Here is a 14,833-nt window from a genome sequence, read left to right on the forward strand (position 1 = left end):
CCAAATATGAAGTACTTGTTTCTATGATGAATTCAGTCGGAATTGCCAAGATTCAGTTTATTTGGTCTGATATTAGCCATTTGGTGTACAATAAACCTGAAATCGGGTAAAAGGTATACATGGGAGCTACATTCAAATCTGAACAATCTCGGTGAAGATTGGCAAAGGTATTTCTAGACTGTATCTGATATCTGGTACCAAACATCGTTCTTGTGGAGTGCATATTACGCATGTGAGGGACTTAAAACCCCAAATCGGATGAAATATATATATGGAACCTATAGCTATATCTGAACTGATTTTCACCAAATTTGATGTACTTGCTTCTACACTGAATTCGGTCGGATATGCCAAAATTCAGAAAATTTGGAGTCGATCTAGCGATGTCCGTCCGTCTGGCTGGTGCGCACGATAACTCTCGAAGGTAGTATCTGATTTGGTCCAAACTTGGTACATCGTAATATTTTTGTTAATCTTAGATCGAGTTCGGAGATGGGCAATATCGGTCCACTCCTTCTGGTACATTCACCACAAAAGGTCGAATTTTTCAAAAAATAAATTTTTTACACATAAAGAGAAACGATAATTCGATTTTGCTCCAACTCTGCAAATCTTAATATTTTCGTTAGTGCTAGGTCAGGTGTGAAAATGGACAATATCGGTCCACTCCATCAAGTACATCCCCCACAAAGGGTGAATAATTTTACAACTCTTATAAAATGTGATGCAAGGGTCCGATTGTCTTCAAATTTCTCACATCACAATATTTATATTAACCCAAGGTCTGGTGGTATGACGGAATATATAGGTTCACTCCTTCTGGTACCTATATTTTCTGCACAGAAAGGGAAGCAATAATCTAATTTTGCTCTAACTTTTCAAATCGTAATATTTACATTATCGGTCCATGCCATCAAGTACCTCCCCCGCAAAGGGTCAAAATTTTGAATAATTACAACTCTTATAAAATGTGATGCAAAGGTCCGACTGTCTTCAAATTTCACACATCCCAATATTTTTATAAACCCAAGATCTAGTGGTAACACGGAATATATCGATCCACTCCTTCTGGTACCTCCCCCACAAAAGGTCAACATTTTGAATATCCATTAGGCTCATAAAACACGAAATTAACATCCGATTCCATTTAGACATGGTACATCTGAATATTTCTATCAACACAGGATCTGTTGTAAAGATGGTAGAGATCGGATCATGCCTACCCCACATAGGGTTAAAGATTTTAAAAAACCAAACGCACAATTTTCAATACTTGTATCTATCATAACTTGCGAAACAAGTTAGCGATTTTTTACAACTATATCTTAATATTTTTCTCAACCAGAAACCTGCGAAGAATATAGAATTTATGATTTCTTTTAACATTTTTTAAAAATTAGCAAATACCTCATTTAAAGTGAATGAAGCAGTCGATATACAGGGTTGCCCATATTCGACGGACCCATGACTCTTTGGGCCCATTCCAATCGAGGACGAGGCTTGTCCGCAGGCAACATTCTTTGCGTCAATTGAATTTTGTACGGGAACAAATGCAAATCAATACGAATAATCCGTTGTAAAGTGGACCGAGCCATGCCCAACTGCTGAGAACGGCGTACGGCAGCGATATTCTCGGCCGATCGCCTTGGTCGACTTTTATATGGCCTCTTCGGATTAGAAAGAGCCTTACCAGTCGAAAATTTTTCGTATAAACGCTTAATGGCGTTCTTAGAAGGCGCACTTCTCACATTTTTATACCCTCAGCCATATGGCTACAGAGGGTATATATCATTTGATAGGTCAAAACGTGCCTAGTCGAAATAACGGTTTTAGACCCTAGGTCTCTTTGGACCAAATCCGTTTCAGGACATTTGGAGTCGATCTAGCGATGTCCGTCCGTCTGTCTGTCTGGCTGGCTGGTGCGCACGATAACTCTCGAAGGAAGTACCCGATTTGGTCCAAACTTTGTACATCGTAATATTTTTGTCAAACTTAGATCGAGTTCGGAGATGGGCAATATCGGTCCACTCCTTCTGGTACCTCCCCCACAAAACGTCGAAATTTTGCAAAAATATATTTTCTGCACAGAAAGAGAAATGATGATCCGATTTTGCTCCAACTTTGCGAATCCTAATATTTTTCTCAGTGCTAGGTCAAGTGCGAAAATGGACAATACCGGTCCACTCTATCAGGTACCTCCCCCACAAAGGGTCAAAATTTTGAATAATAACAACTCCTATAAAATGTGAAGTAAGAGTCCGATGGTTTTCAATTTTCACACATCCCCATATTTTTATTAACCAAAGGTCTGGTGTGAAGGTGGAATACATCGGTCCACTCCTTCTGGTACCTCCCCCACAAAAAGTCGAAATTTTCCAAAAAAAAAAATATATTTTTTCTGCACAGAAAGAGAAAGGATTATCCGATTTTGTCCCAGCTTTACAAAACCTGATATTTGCAACAGCGCAGGGTCAGGTGCAAAATTGGCCAATATCGGTTCACTCCATCAAGTGCCTCCCCCACAAAAGGTCGAAATTTGCAAAAAATATATTTTCTGCACAGAAAGAGAAAGGATGATCCGATTTTGCTCGAACTTTGCGAATCGTAATATTTGCTTAAGTGCTAGGTCAGGTGCGAAAATGGACAATATCCGTCCTCTCCAAAAATGGCCAATATCGGTTCACTCCATCAAGTACCTCCACCACAAAGGGTCAAAATTTTGAATAATTATAACTCTTATAAAAAGTGATGTAAGGATCCAAACTTCTGGTACCTCCCCCACAAAATGTCGAAATTTTGAATGCCCATGTGGCTCATAAAACGCCAAATTAACATCCGATTCCATTTAGACTTGGCACATATGAATATTTCTATCAACACAAGATCTGTTATAAAGATGGTATAGATCGAACCATTTCTTCTGGTATCTCCCCCATATATAGGGTTCAAGATTTTGAAAAACAAAACGCTCAAATAAAGCGAAATAAGCATCCAACTCTCTGCAAATTTCAAACATACAAAAATGTTTGTCGTACAAGATTTGTCGTGAAGTTTATATATATCTTCGAACACCTTCAGGCACTTCACCCACATAGTGTCACAATTTTCAATAATTTTATCTGTCATAACTTTCGAAACAATTTAGCAATTCTTTACTAATTGCTATGCCCAAATATTTCTCTCAATAATAAGCCTGATATGAATATGAAATTTATCGGAATTTACGATTTCGCATAAAATTGGATATAAATATACTTTCTTGTAATTTTGCCCAATATAAAAATGGAATATTTCGGTAGACTATATCTGGTACATCGCGCACATTTTAACAATTTCTACAATCATTACATTTTTTATATAAGGTGAAGGTGTAAGTCGATATAATCCATACCAGGAACGTCGCAATATTTAGATCATATTTTTGGGTCCGATACGAAATGGACAATATAGGCCCATTCATTCGGAATCTGCTGCATAGAGGGTCAAACCTTTGAATAATCGTAACACTAGCCAAAATATATTTAAATAATCTAACGTTGGCTGAGGGTATATATCTGTCGGCAATACCGACTGATACTTTTTAACTTATTTAATGTTTTAAAAGCACGTTGAGTTTTCACAATTGACTTCTTGTAAATTTCAACTATTTCAGACCGCTCGCGTGGCGTGTATTGGTTCATGGTAAAAATCTGCTTGGACTGACGCTTCAAACGCGGTATGTCATTAAGCGATGTGACATCTCTGTCAAAAGTTATGGCGTTGCCAGATGGGTGCGCCGAATATGGACAACCCTGTAGTCCAAACATGGCACGTCGCAATATTTATATCATATTTATTTAGATCCGATACGAAATGGACAATATTGGCCCATTTCTTCGGAACCTACTCCATAGATGGTCAACAATTTGATTAATGATAACAAAAGTGAGAATATATTTAAATAAACAAACATTGGCTGAGGGTATACATCTGTCGGCAAAACCGACTGAAATTTTCTAACTTGTTTTTTCTTTTTTTTTAATTTTGCCTTATTATTTTTTTATTTGAATTTTAATAAACTTCATTGCATCAACATTCTGCAAATATAAAGTGTCCCATCTACAAGAGAAAAAAAAAGTAGTTCACAAAATGAAAAAAAAAAACAACAAATTGCAAAATATGTTCGCAAGGACATGAAGAAGAAAAAAATGTTGTTGTTGTTGTTCTTCTTCTGATCTACATTTGTTTTCTTCGCCTGCAGTTGTTGTTCTTATTGCTGCATTTATTGTTCTTATTCTACTCCACACAACGATATACCGCTGAGAAATCAGCATGACTTTGCCTCCACACTTCATCCACATCCTTGTTCGGGCAATCCACTTGTGATTGCCAACCCAACAAAGGAGCAATCTTCAAGCATTGACACCAAACCGAATATGGTGAGATATGAATTGGTTTTGTTTTGCAGCATGCCAAGGCTTATATATCCAAATAACCCATAAACGATATGGTGCATAAGCGCACACAATGGCGAACATATTCATGTGAAAACTGGTATTCGTATTGAAATTGGAAATTGTTGGTAACGGCTATTCCGTTGCGAGAATTAAAGTTCAAAACTCAATGTCAAACTCGGCTGTGCGTGTGTGTGTGTGAGTGAACGAAAAAACATCATACATAGTTTTAAAACTTGCAACACAACAATATTTTTCCCTTGGGTAATTTGCGAGATTATAGCTTGTCACTCAGCTTCTTATCTTTGTTTGGAAACAAAACAAAAAAAAAAAACAACCGTTCGAGTTCGAATGAGTTGTCAGTAATAATCCAAATGGCAAATTGTATCGCAAAGTGTCATGTGAGCAATATTAATTGGAAGAGTTGAAAATCAGCAGGAACTCTCGTTTTGATCCTTTGAGGTCAGAGGAATTTTATTTTTATGAAACTAAATTTAAAATGGAATACGTTTGCTGTAACACCAAATTTGAAACAATTCCGGTGAATAATGTCGCTAAAAATACCGAATATCGGGGGTTCCGTTTTATGGGGGCTACATGAAGACGTGGTCCTGCACAGAAACATTTTTGTCATAGGCTGAAGTATCCGTTACAAACTTTAAATACCAAATTTGAAACAATTTCGGTGAATAATCTCGCCAAGGTCATCAATGTTCCGAATATTGGGAGGTACCTTTGTATGGGGGATATACAAAGACGTGCACATAAAATTTTCTGTCGTAGGCTGTAGTATTCGTTACGAACTTCAAATACAAAATTTGAAATAATTCCGGCAAATAATGTCGCTAAAATCATCAAAATACCGAATATCGGAGGGTACTGTTATATGGTGGCTATGCGACGACGTGGACCTGAACAGACAATTTTCTATTATAGGCTGTAGTATCCGTTACGAACTTCAAATACCAAATTTGAAACAATTCCGATGAATTTACTAGTACACTATTGGTGTCTGTGGTTAAAATATGGACGTGGTTTTGGAAATGCCTGCTATATTTGTACGAAAAGTACTAAATCTTACTAAATTGGGTATTATAGCTGGAATCCCGAAAATTTACATTAAGATATCTGTTTGTATCTGGAAATGTGATATGGCGGTGGTTTAGCTGATGAAGTAGCGGGGCACTTACGATATTGTGGACTTATAAAGACGAATCTATGTCTGCGTGTAAAGTACTCACAAGGAACTCCTTGTGTGGATTTTCAGATAATTCCATTCCAAAAAGTGGCTAAAATCATCAAAATAACGAATATAGGGGAGTACCGTTGTATTGGGGATATACGATATTGTGGACCTACATAGACAATTCCGTTTCAAGGGTAAAGTGCTCACAAAGAACTCCGTGTGTGTATTTTCAGACAATACGATTGAAAAATGTGGCTAAAATCATCAAAATACCGAATATCGCTGGGTACCGTTATATGGGAGCTATATGTTATCGTTAACCTATATAGAGAATTCTCTGTCGGGGGGTAAAGTGCTCACAAAGAACCCCTTGTGACCATTCCGTTGAAAAATATGGCTAAAAACATCAAAATACCGAATATCGGGAGTACCGTTATATGAGGGCTATACGATATCGTGGACCTATATAGATAATTCTCTGCCGAGGTATAAAGTAACCACAAGGAACTACTTGTGTGGATTTTCAGACAATTCCATTGAAAAATGTGGCTAACATCATCAAAATACCGAATATCGGGGGTACCGTTATATGGGGGCTATACGATATCGTGGACCGATATAGCCCATCTTCGAACTTGACCTGCCTGCAGACAAAAGAGAGATCTGTGCAATATTTTAGCTTCCTATCTTAATTCGTTTAGACTGTAGCCTGATTACAACAGACGGACGGACAGGGCTAAATCGTCTTAGAATTTTACGCTGATCAAGAATATATATACTTTGTTGGGTCTAAAACGATTATTTCGATGAGTTACAAACGGAATGACGAACTTAATATACCCTCCATACTTTTTTTGGTGGAGGGTATAAAAGGCCTAATATGGGAACTAAATTAAAATTTTTAGTTCTTTTATGTACAGATGGGTTGAGGTGCCTTATTTAAATATAAAAAAGGGAAACTGATTTTTTTCTTAAAATTCTCCCACTGTGGAAAAGTTCAATGCTGACCACATTTATGGCATTGCATGAAAATATATTTGGTAAATTGAATTATGGACTTATGTTCGTTGACTTTATCAAAGGCAAGCGTGTACTGGTACATACACCACATGGTGTTTACTCGCTATCCCCGACAACATAAATCATAACAGCTCACAAAGCATAGTTACAACTACAGTTCAAGGAACAGAATAAAACACCGACCATTGGCGTTGGTATTTAGAGAACAGTTAGAACAAATTTAGAACATTTTTCGGAAACTTTAATAAATCATCTGAGAAAATAGGTTACAAAACGGACAAACTTTCGTTTTATTTTTGTTTAAGGACATTGAAGAAAGTGATATTATTTTCTGGAGTTTAACAGTGAGTTGAAAGTTTTCTGGGAATTATTAAGGTAACATAGGGCGTATAAATGTTGGCGTAATGTATACGCCATCCGTGGTTGGAGGAAGTGTCATATTGATATGTAATATAATTTAGTGTTTTAAATTCGGAAAACGGATTTTTACATTTTGTTGTGAGTATTCAACATCAATAAACATTTGACCTGCTATAGAATAAAAGTTTTGCTAAAAAGAATGAAAGAAAATTCACATAATTAAAAGAAATATTATTCCCATATTGTGGGATATTGCCTGGTCCAGGTTTGGACTATATCGACTACTTCCTTCACTTTATATGAGATATGCGATCATTTTTATAGAATGTTAAAAGGGGCGTGAGGTACCAGATATACTCGTTTCCGTCCTTCATCTAATACAGATAAAACCAGTAAATAAAGTCTTAAAGTCGGTCGGGCCAACTTTATGATACCCCACAACACTTTGCATATTTAGCAGAGCTTCACATAAAAAATTTTATGGGCATTTTGTAAAAATTATATCATACCAACCATTATTGTTATAATTTTAAGACGATTAAAAAAACAAGTTAAGAAGCAGTAAGTTTGGCCGGTCCGAACTTTGAATTCCCTCCACCATTTGGAACAAATTTCGAAATTTTTAAAAAATAAAATTTTAAGAATACCAAATATAGCCGTAATGTTGGGTTCTATACGACGTGGACCTACATAGGACTTTTTTGTCATAAGCCGTTATCATATTTAAATTCGAAACTTGAAATAAACGGTAAATAATGTAGCTTAAATCATCAAAGTATCGAATATAGGGAGGTACCTTATATCGGAGCTGTGCGAAGACCTGGACCTGCATTCGATCACAGGCTGTAGCATCCATTACGAACTTCAAATACGACATCTCAAACAATTTCGGTGGGTATTGTACCTAAAATCGTCAAAATACCGAATATAGGGAGGTACTGATATCTGGGGCCTTTACGAAGACCTGAACCTGCATTGACAATTTTCTGTCGCAGACTGTAGTTCCCATAACGAACTGTAAATACGTAGTTTGAAACAATTCTGGTGAATAATGACGCTAAAATCATCAAAATTCCGAATATCGGGAGGTACCGTTATATGGGGGCAATACGAAGACGTAGACCTGCACAGACAATTTTCTGTCTTAGGCTGTAGTATCTATTTTGAACTTCAAATACCAAATTTGAAACAATTCCGGTAAATAATGTCGCTAAAATCATAAAAATACCGAATATTGGGAGGAGATATACCTAAATTTTTACCGATGATCCCTAATTTGAATGGGGTCGCCGTTGGGTCAAACAAACGGTAGGACAATAAATATGACTTGTACTTTGTTTATAAAAATTCATGGACAGACGGACGGACATTCTAAAATCGACTCAGAATGTGATTCTATGCAGATCATCAAAAGGAACCATGGGTCTACCTCGTTTCCTTTTGCCTGTTACAAACAAATGCATAAAGACATAATACCGTGACCATCATGTGATGTAGGGTATAAATATTGGTATTAAAAAAATACAGGAAAATCGAACATTTATATCCAATTTTATGCGAAATCATAAAATCCATATGAGCTTCATGGATATTCAAAATGTTTACCCTTTGTGGGGGAGGTACCAAAGGGAGTGGATCGATATATCCCATCTTCACTGCAGATCCTTTTTGTTAGCAGAAATATTGAGATGCGTGAAATTTGAAGAGAATTAGATGCTCATTTCGCAATTTATCAGCTTCAAGGCTATTCCAAATTCTTACCCTTTGTGGGGGAGGTAACAGAAGGAGTAGATCGATATATTCCATCTTTACAGCAGATTTTATATTAATGAAAATAATGGCATGTATGAAATTTGAACAGAACCGGATGCTTATTTCAGGTTTTATAATCGTTTTGGTAATTCAAAATTTTGACACTTTGTGGGGGAGGTAGCAGAAGAAATGGTCCGATTTCTACCATTTTTATAATAGATCTTTTGTTTATAGAAATACTGAGATTTACCAAGTCTGAATGGAATCAGAAGTTGATTTCGCTTTTTAGGAGCTTCATGTATATTCAAAATTTTTACCCCTAGTGGAGGAGGTACCAGAAGGAGTGGACTCATCTTCACAGCAGATCTTGTGTTAGTAGAAATAATGGGATATGTGCAATTTGAAGAGAACCGGATGCTTCTTTTGGATTTTATAATCGTTTTGGTTATTAAAAAACTTTGACCCTATGTGGAGGAGGTACCAGAAGGAGTGGTCCGATCTCTATCATCTTATTAACACAACTTTTGGTGATGAAAATAATGAAATGTACCAAGTCTGAATGGAATCGGATGTTTATTTCGCGTTTTATAAGCTTCATGGATATTCAAAATGTTAATCCTTTGTGGAGAAGGTACCAGAAGGAGCGATCCGCTATACTCCATCTTTACACACGATTTTATAATGGTAAAAATATTGGTATGTGAAATTTAAAGAGAAGCTGCATTGCATTTTAGCGTTTTAGATATTCCAAATTCGTACCCTTTGTGGGGGGAGGTTCTAGAAGAAGTAGTCCGATCTTGTCGATTCTTGCACCGAATTTTGTGGTAATGTAAATATCACGATTTTAAAAGTTGGAACAAAATTAGATTATCCGTTCTCTTCATATGCGGTAAATAATTTTCTATGAAATTTTTGACCTTTTGTCGGGGTGGTACCAGAAGGTGTAGACCGATATTGTTCATTTTTACCACTAATGCAAATATTAGGATTTCCAAAGTTGGAGCAAAATCGGATTATCCTTTTGCTTTTTGTACAGTTAAATATTTTGTGCGGGAGGTACCAGAAGGAGTGAGCCGACATTGCCTATCTTCGAAGTCGATCTAAGTTTGACAATAATATTGCGATGTACCAAGTTTGGACCAAATCGGATAATCCCTTCGAGAGTTATCGTGCGCACCCAGCCAGGAGATAGACAGACAGACGGACGGGCGAACCACGCTAAATCGACCCCAAATGTCCTGAAACCGACTCCAAAGAGACCTAGGGTCTAAAACCGTTATTTCGATGAGACACTTTTGGTCGTATTAAATGATATATAGGCTCTCTAGCCATATGGCTAAGGGTACAAAAAGCAATTGAGCTAAAATTGTAAAATAGTCATCAAAAATCAATCAATTCCAGTTCAAAATATTTTCCAAGATCTTCAATTGATTTTCGATTTTTATACCCTACACCACAAGGTGGTCAGGGTATTATGTCTTTGTGCATTTGTTTGTAACAGGCAGAAGGAAACGAGATAGACCCATAGTTCCTTTTGATGATCTGCATAGAATCACATTCTGAGTCGATTTATGCATGTCCGTCCGTCCGTCTGTCCGTCCGTCCGTCTGTCCGTCCGTCCGTCTGTCCATGTATTTTTGTAAACAAAGTACAGGTCGTATTTATTGCCCGATCCAGATGAAATTTTGCACAGATCATTTGTTTGGCCCAAGGACGAACCCTATTGAAATTGGAGATAATCGGTCAAAATTTAGATATAGCTCCCATATATATTTTCGTCCGATTTGCCTTTTATTGTGCACCAAACGTGTAATATCAGCCCGAATTTTATGGAATTTTGCATATACACCCAAATTAGGCCTGAACATATGTATGCCAAATTTGATCGAGATCGGTTCAGATTTGGATATAGCTCCCACATATAACTTCGTCCGATTTACTTTTTATTGTGCACCAAACGTCTAATATTTGTCCAAATGGGATGGAATTTGGCACTTACGACCGAATTGAGTCTAGAAGCTAGTATGCCAAATTTGATGGAAATCGGTTCAGATATAGCTATAGCTCCCATATATATTGTTCATCCGATTTGTTATTTTTGTCCACTGCCGCCGTAATATGCACTCCGTAACAACGATATTCAGGGAAATATATCAAATACAGCTCAGAAATATCTTTGCCAAATTTTATCGAGATCGGTTCAGATTTGGATATAGCTCCCATATATATCTTTATCCAAATGGCAGTACAATTCCGAATTTAAAAGATACATATGCTTCGGCATATTTAGTCTTTTGAACTTTAAGTTATAATTATAATCATAGCGTGTATGATTGAATTCTCCCATAAAAACTTTTAATTGTTATGTGTAGCTCTACTAAATTAGCAAAGTGGTGTAGGGTATCATAAAGTCGGCCCCGCCCGACTTTAAGACTTTCTTTACTGGTTTCTTATATTTTCCTTCCCTAATGGGCGTTTCAGTTATTTTCTCATCATGGCCATGCTATGGCACAGCAGTTGCACTTTGGAATAAAAAGCAAGCAATTTTGCGAACGTTAACTACAAAGTGGCTTTTTTAAATTTATGCACAGTTGGTGGCTGTTGCCAGCTTGGGTTTTTTTCGAGGAGCAAAACTTAATAAAAACATAAACTGTAAAACTTTCTAAATGACCCATGAAAATGATGCTGCCAAGAGTGGCATCTATAATTTGTAGCGTAAATTAGCATTTTATAAAGATATATCACATGGGTAGACTAATGGTGTCTGTAATGGTTTGTTGCTGTTTTATTTCCATTTATTTAGGAGTGAAAAAGGTAAAATGAATTAAATCCTGCCGCAAAATGTTTCTTCAACACCGGAATTTGTGAGTTTGTAAACAGATGCCCCCAAACAGTCATTATGGCGGTTTAAATGACGGATATATTAACCTTTCTATTAAACTCAACTCAGTGTGCCATGTGACGAATACGTAATGACACAAGTTATACGTCACAAGGGTCTAATGATTTATAGTAACAAAGGGTAAGTTATATCTTTGGGCTACGACGGACAGTGATTCAGAAAATCTTAGACATTTTTATATTCTCAGCCAAAAGGCTACAGAGGGTATACAATATAATTTGATACGGGAAAAAGGTGTCTTATTGATAAAACGGTTTTAGACTCTAGTTCACTTTCTACCAAATTCGTTTCGGGACATTTGTAGTCGATCAGACGATGACCGAATGTCTGTATAAGTCTGTGCTATTGGAGGGGTGCTAGTCTCGTAAAAATTTTGAACATGCTATTATTGCCATCAAGCTTAGGTTGGGCTTGGACATAGGCGAATGAGTGTGCCATTCTTCGCTACGTCCCAACAAAATGTTTTTAATGAAAAATTAACACAACAAAAATAATTATGGGAAAAATTCGATTTTGAAAGTAGAGCTTAAAATAGAAGACGTGATTTGAGGATAGAGGAGCCAAATCTTAATCCGAAAATAAACAAAGTGAGATTTTAATTAATATTAACAAGCAAAAAAGGCCGGACTGAACATTTAATACCTTCTAAATTTGGAAGGAATTTGAAAAAATTAAAAAAAAAAACAGTAAATAAAGTCTTAAAGTCGGGCGGGGCCGACTTTATGATACCCTACACCACTTTGCTAATTTAGTAGAGTTCCACATAACAATTAAAAGTTTTTATAGGAGAATTCAATCATACACGCTATGATTACAATTATAATTCAAAGTTCAAAGGTCTAAATATGCCGAAGCATTTGTATGTTTTAAATTTGGACTTGTATTGCCCATATGGTGCATATTTAATTTAAAATCGGATAAATATATATATGGGACCTATATCCAAATCGGAACCGATCTCGAAAGTTTGGCAAAGATATTTCTGAGCTGTATTTGATATATTTCCCTGAATATCGTTATTACGGAGTGCATATTACGGCTGTGGGTAACAAATATAACAAATCGGATGAAAACATATATGGGAGATATATCTACATCTGTACCGATCTTCACCAAATTTGACGTACTAGCTTCTATACTCAATTCGGTCGTAAGTGCCAAATTCCATCCCATTTGGACAAATATTAGACGTTTGGTGCACAATAAAAGGTAAATCGGACGAATTTATATACGGGAGCTATATCCAAATCTGAACCGATCTCGATAAAATTTAGGAAATGTATTTCTGAGCTATATTTGATATTTCCCCAAATATTGTTGTTACAGAGTGCATATTACGGCTGCGGAGGACAAAAATAACAAATCGGATGAACAATATATATGGGAGCTATAGCTTCATTTGAACCGATTTCGATCAAATTTTCATCTGGATAGGGCAATAAATGCAAACTGTACTTTGTTTACAAAAATACATGGACAGACGGACGGACAGACGAACGGGCATGCATAAATCGGCTCAGAATGTGATTCTATGCAGATCACCAAAAGGAACTATGGGTCTATCTCGTTTCCTTTTGCCTGTTACAAACAAATGCACAAATACATAATACCCTGACCACCTTGTGGTGTAGAGTATAACAATACCTTGAAAAATACCGCTTTAATGAAAACCGTTATATAGGAAATATACGACGTGGACCTGCATGAATAATTTTCGGCCATAGGCTGTAGTACCCATTCCGAACTTCAAATACGAAATTCGAATCAATTTCTGTGATAATGTTGCTAATATCATCAAAATATCGAATAAAATGTGGTACCGTTTATGTAGTTTATACGAAGACGTCGACCTGCATACCAATTTTTGTCATATGCTATAGTTTTCCAATGATTCTAATATAAAATTTGAAATAATTCCCCCGGAATATAATGTCGCTAAAATCATCAAAATACGGAATATCGGGATCTATCGTTTTATGGAGATTATACAAAAATGTGTGTAAGTTTGGATTTGTTCGAATTGGTCACCTTTGGCACGAATTATGGCCTTCAAACGGCCAATGAAACCGTCACACGCTGCACGAATGTTGCTCTGCGGTACTTGTGTCCATTTCCGACGAAACGCTTGCTTGAGGTGATCGACACTTTGGTACTTTTTAGTGCCAACCTTACTTTTCAAACTGCTGGACAACGAATGTTTTCTCATCGGAGAAAACCAAATTCGGCAGTTCACCACTTTCGGCCAAGCGAAGCAACTTTTTAGCTCTTTTGAGTCTATTTTCTTCCTTTTGCGGTATAAGTTCTCGCACTTTTTGGAATTTCAATGGCTTTACCCCGAGCTAATTTTTCAATATTTGCCAAATGGAATATTGCGATATGTTCAGCTCTCGAGCCATTTTTTGGCGACTACAACGCGGGTTTCGATCAAGTCACTTCTTTACTTTTCGAACCATTTCTGCTAATGTTGCTGTTTTCTTCCGTCCACTTCCTTGACGTCGGGCTACGCTACCAGTATCACGGTAACGAGGAAAGTTACGAGACACAAAAGATTTATTCAGATTAAAATGCTGGAGTGGTCTAGCGATAGCCACCTGTGGGTTTCTAGCCAAATATAAAGAAATCACACTATCACGCTTAAACTCCATCACGGAACTCCATTCTGGAAAATACACCAAAATTTCGCTTCTCCAAAATTGTACGCTTCTTAACAATATAATGAGCTGTCACTGGAATAATTTTAACAGTTGTCGGACGAGTGGCTTAGAAAGAAACAGCAGTCTGAATTTGGTTGCAGTTTTGTCATCTCACCCTATACGTATAGGTTGTGAAAGTTTATAATCAAAGGAACCTAAATAGAGGAGTCGAATCTTTATCCGAAAATAAACAAAGTGAGAAAATTAATATAAACAAGTAAAAAGTAGCTAAGTTGGGCCAGGCCGAACTTATAGTACCTTCCAAAATTTGGAAGAAACTTAATAAATTTAAAAAAAAATCCGTCGAATAATACCGCAACTTTCTACAATATGCTGTAATACCGATTCCGAACTTCAAATACGAAATTTGTAACAATTCTGGTGAATAATGTCGCTAATGTCATCAAAATACCGAATATCGGGAGCTATCCTTGTAAGGGGACTATACGAAAATGTGGACCGACATGGTCCATTTACAAACTTAATG

Source organism: Musca domestica, unplaced genomic scaffold, assembly GCF_030504385.1.
Source record: "Musca domestica strain aabys unplaced genomic scaffold, Musca_domestica.polishedcontigs.V.1.1 14, whole genome shotgun sequence".
Lineage (NCBI taxonomy): Eukaryota > Metazoa > Arthropoda > Insecta > Diptera > Muscidae > Musca > Musca domestica.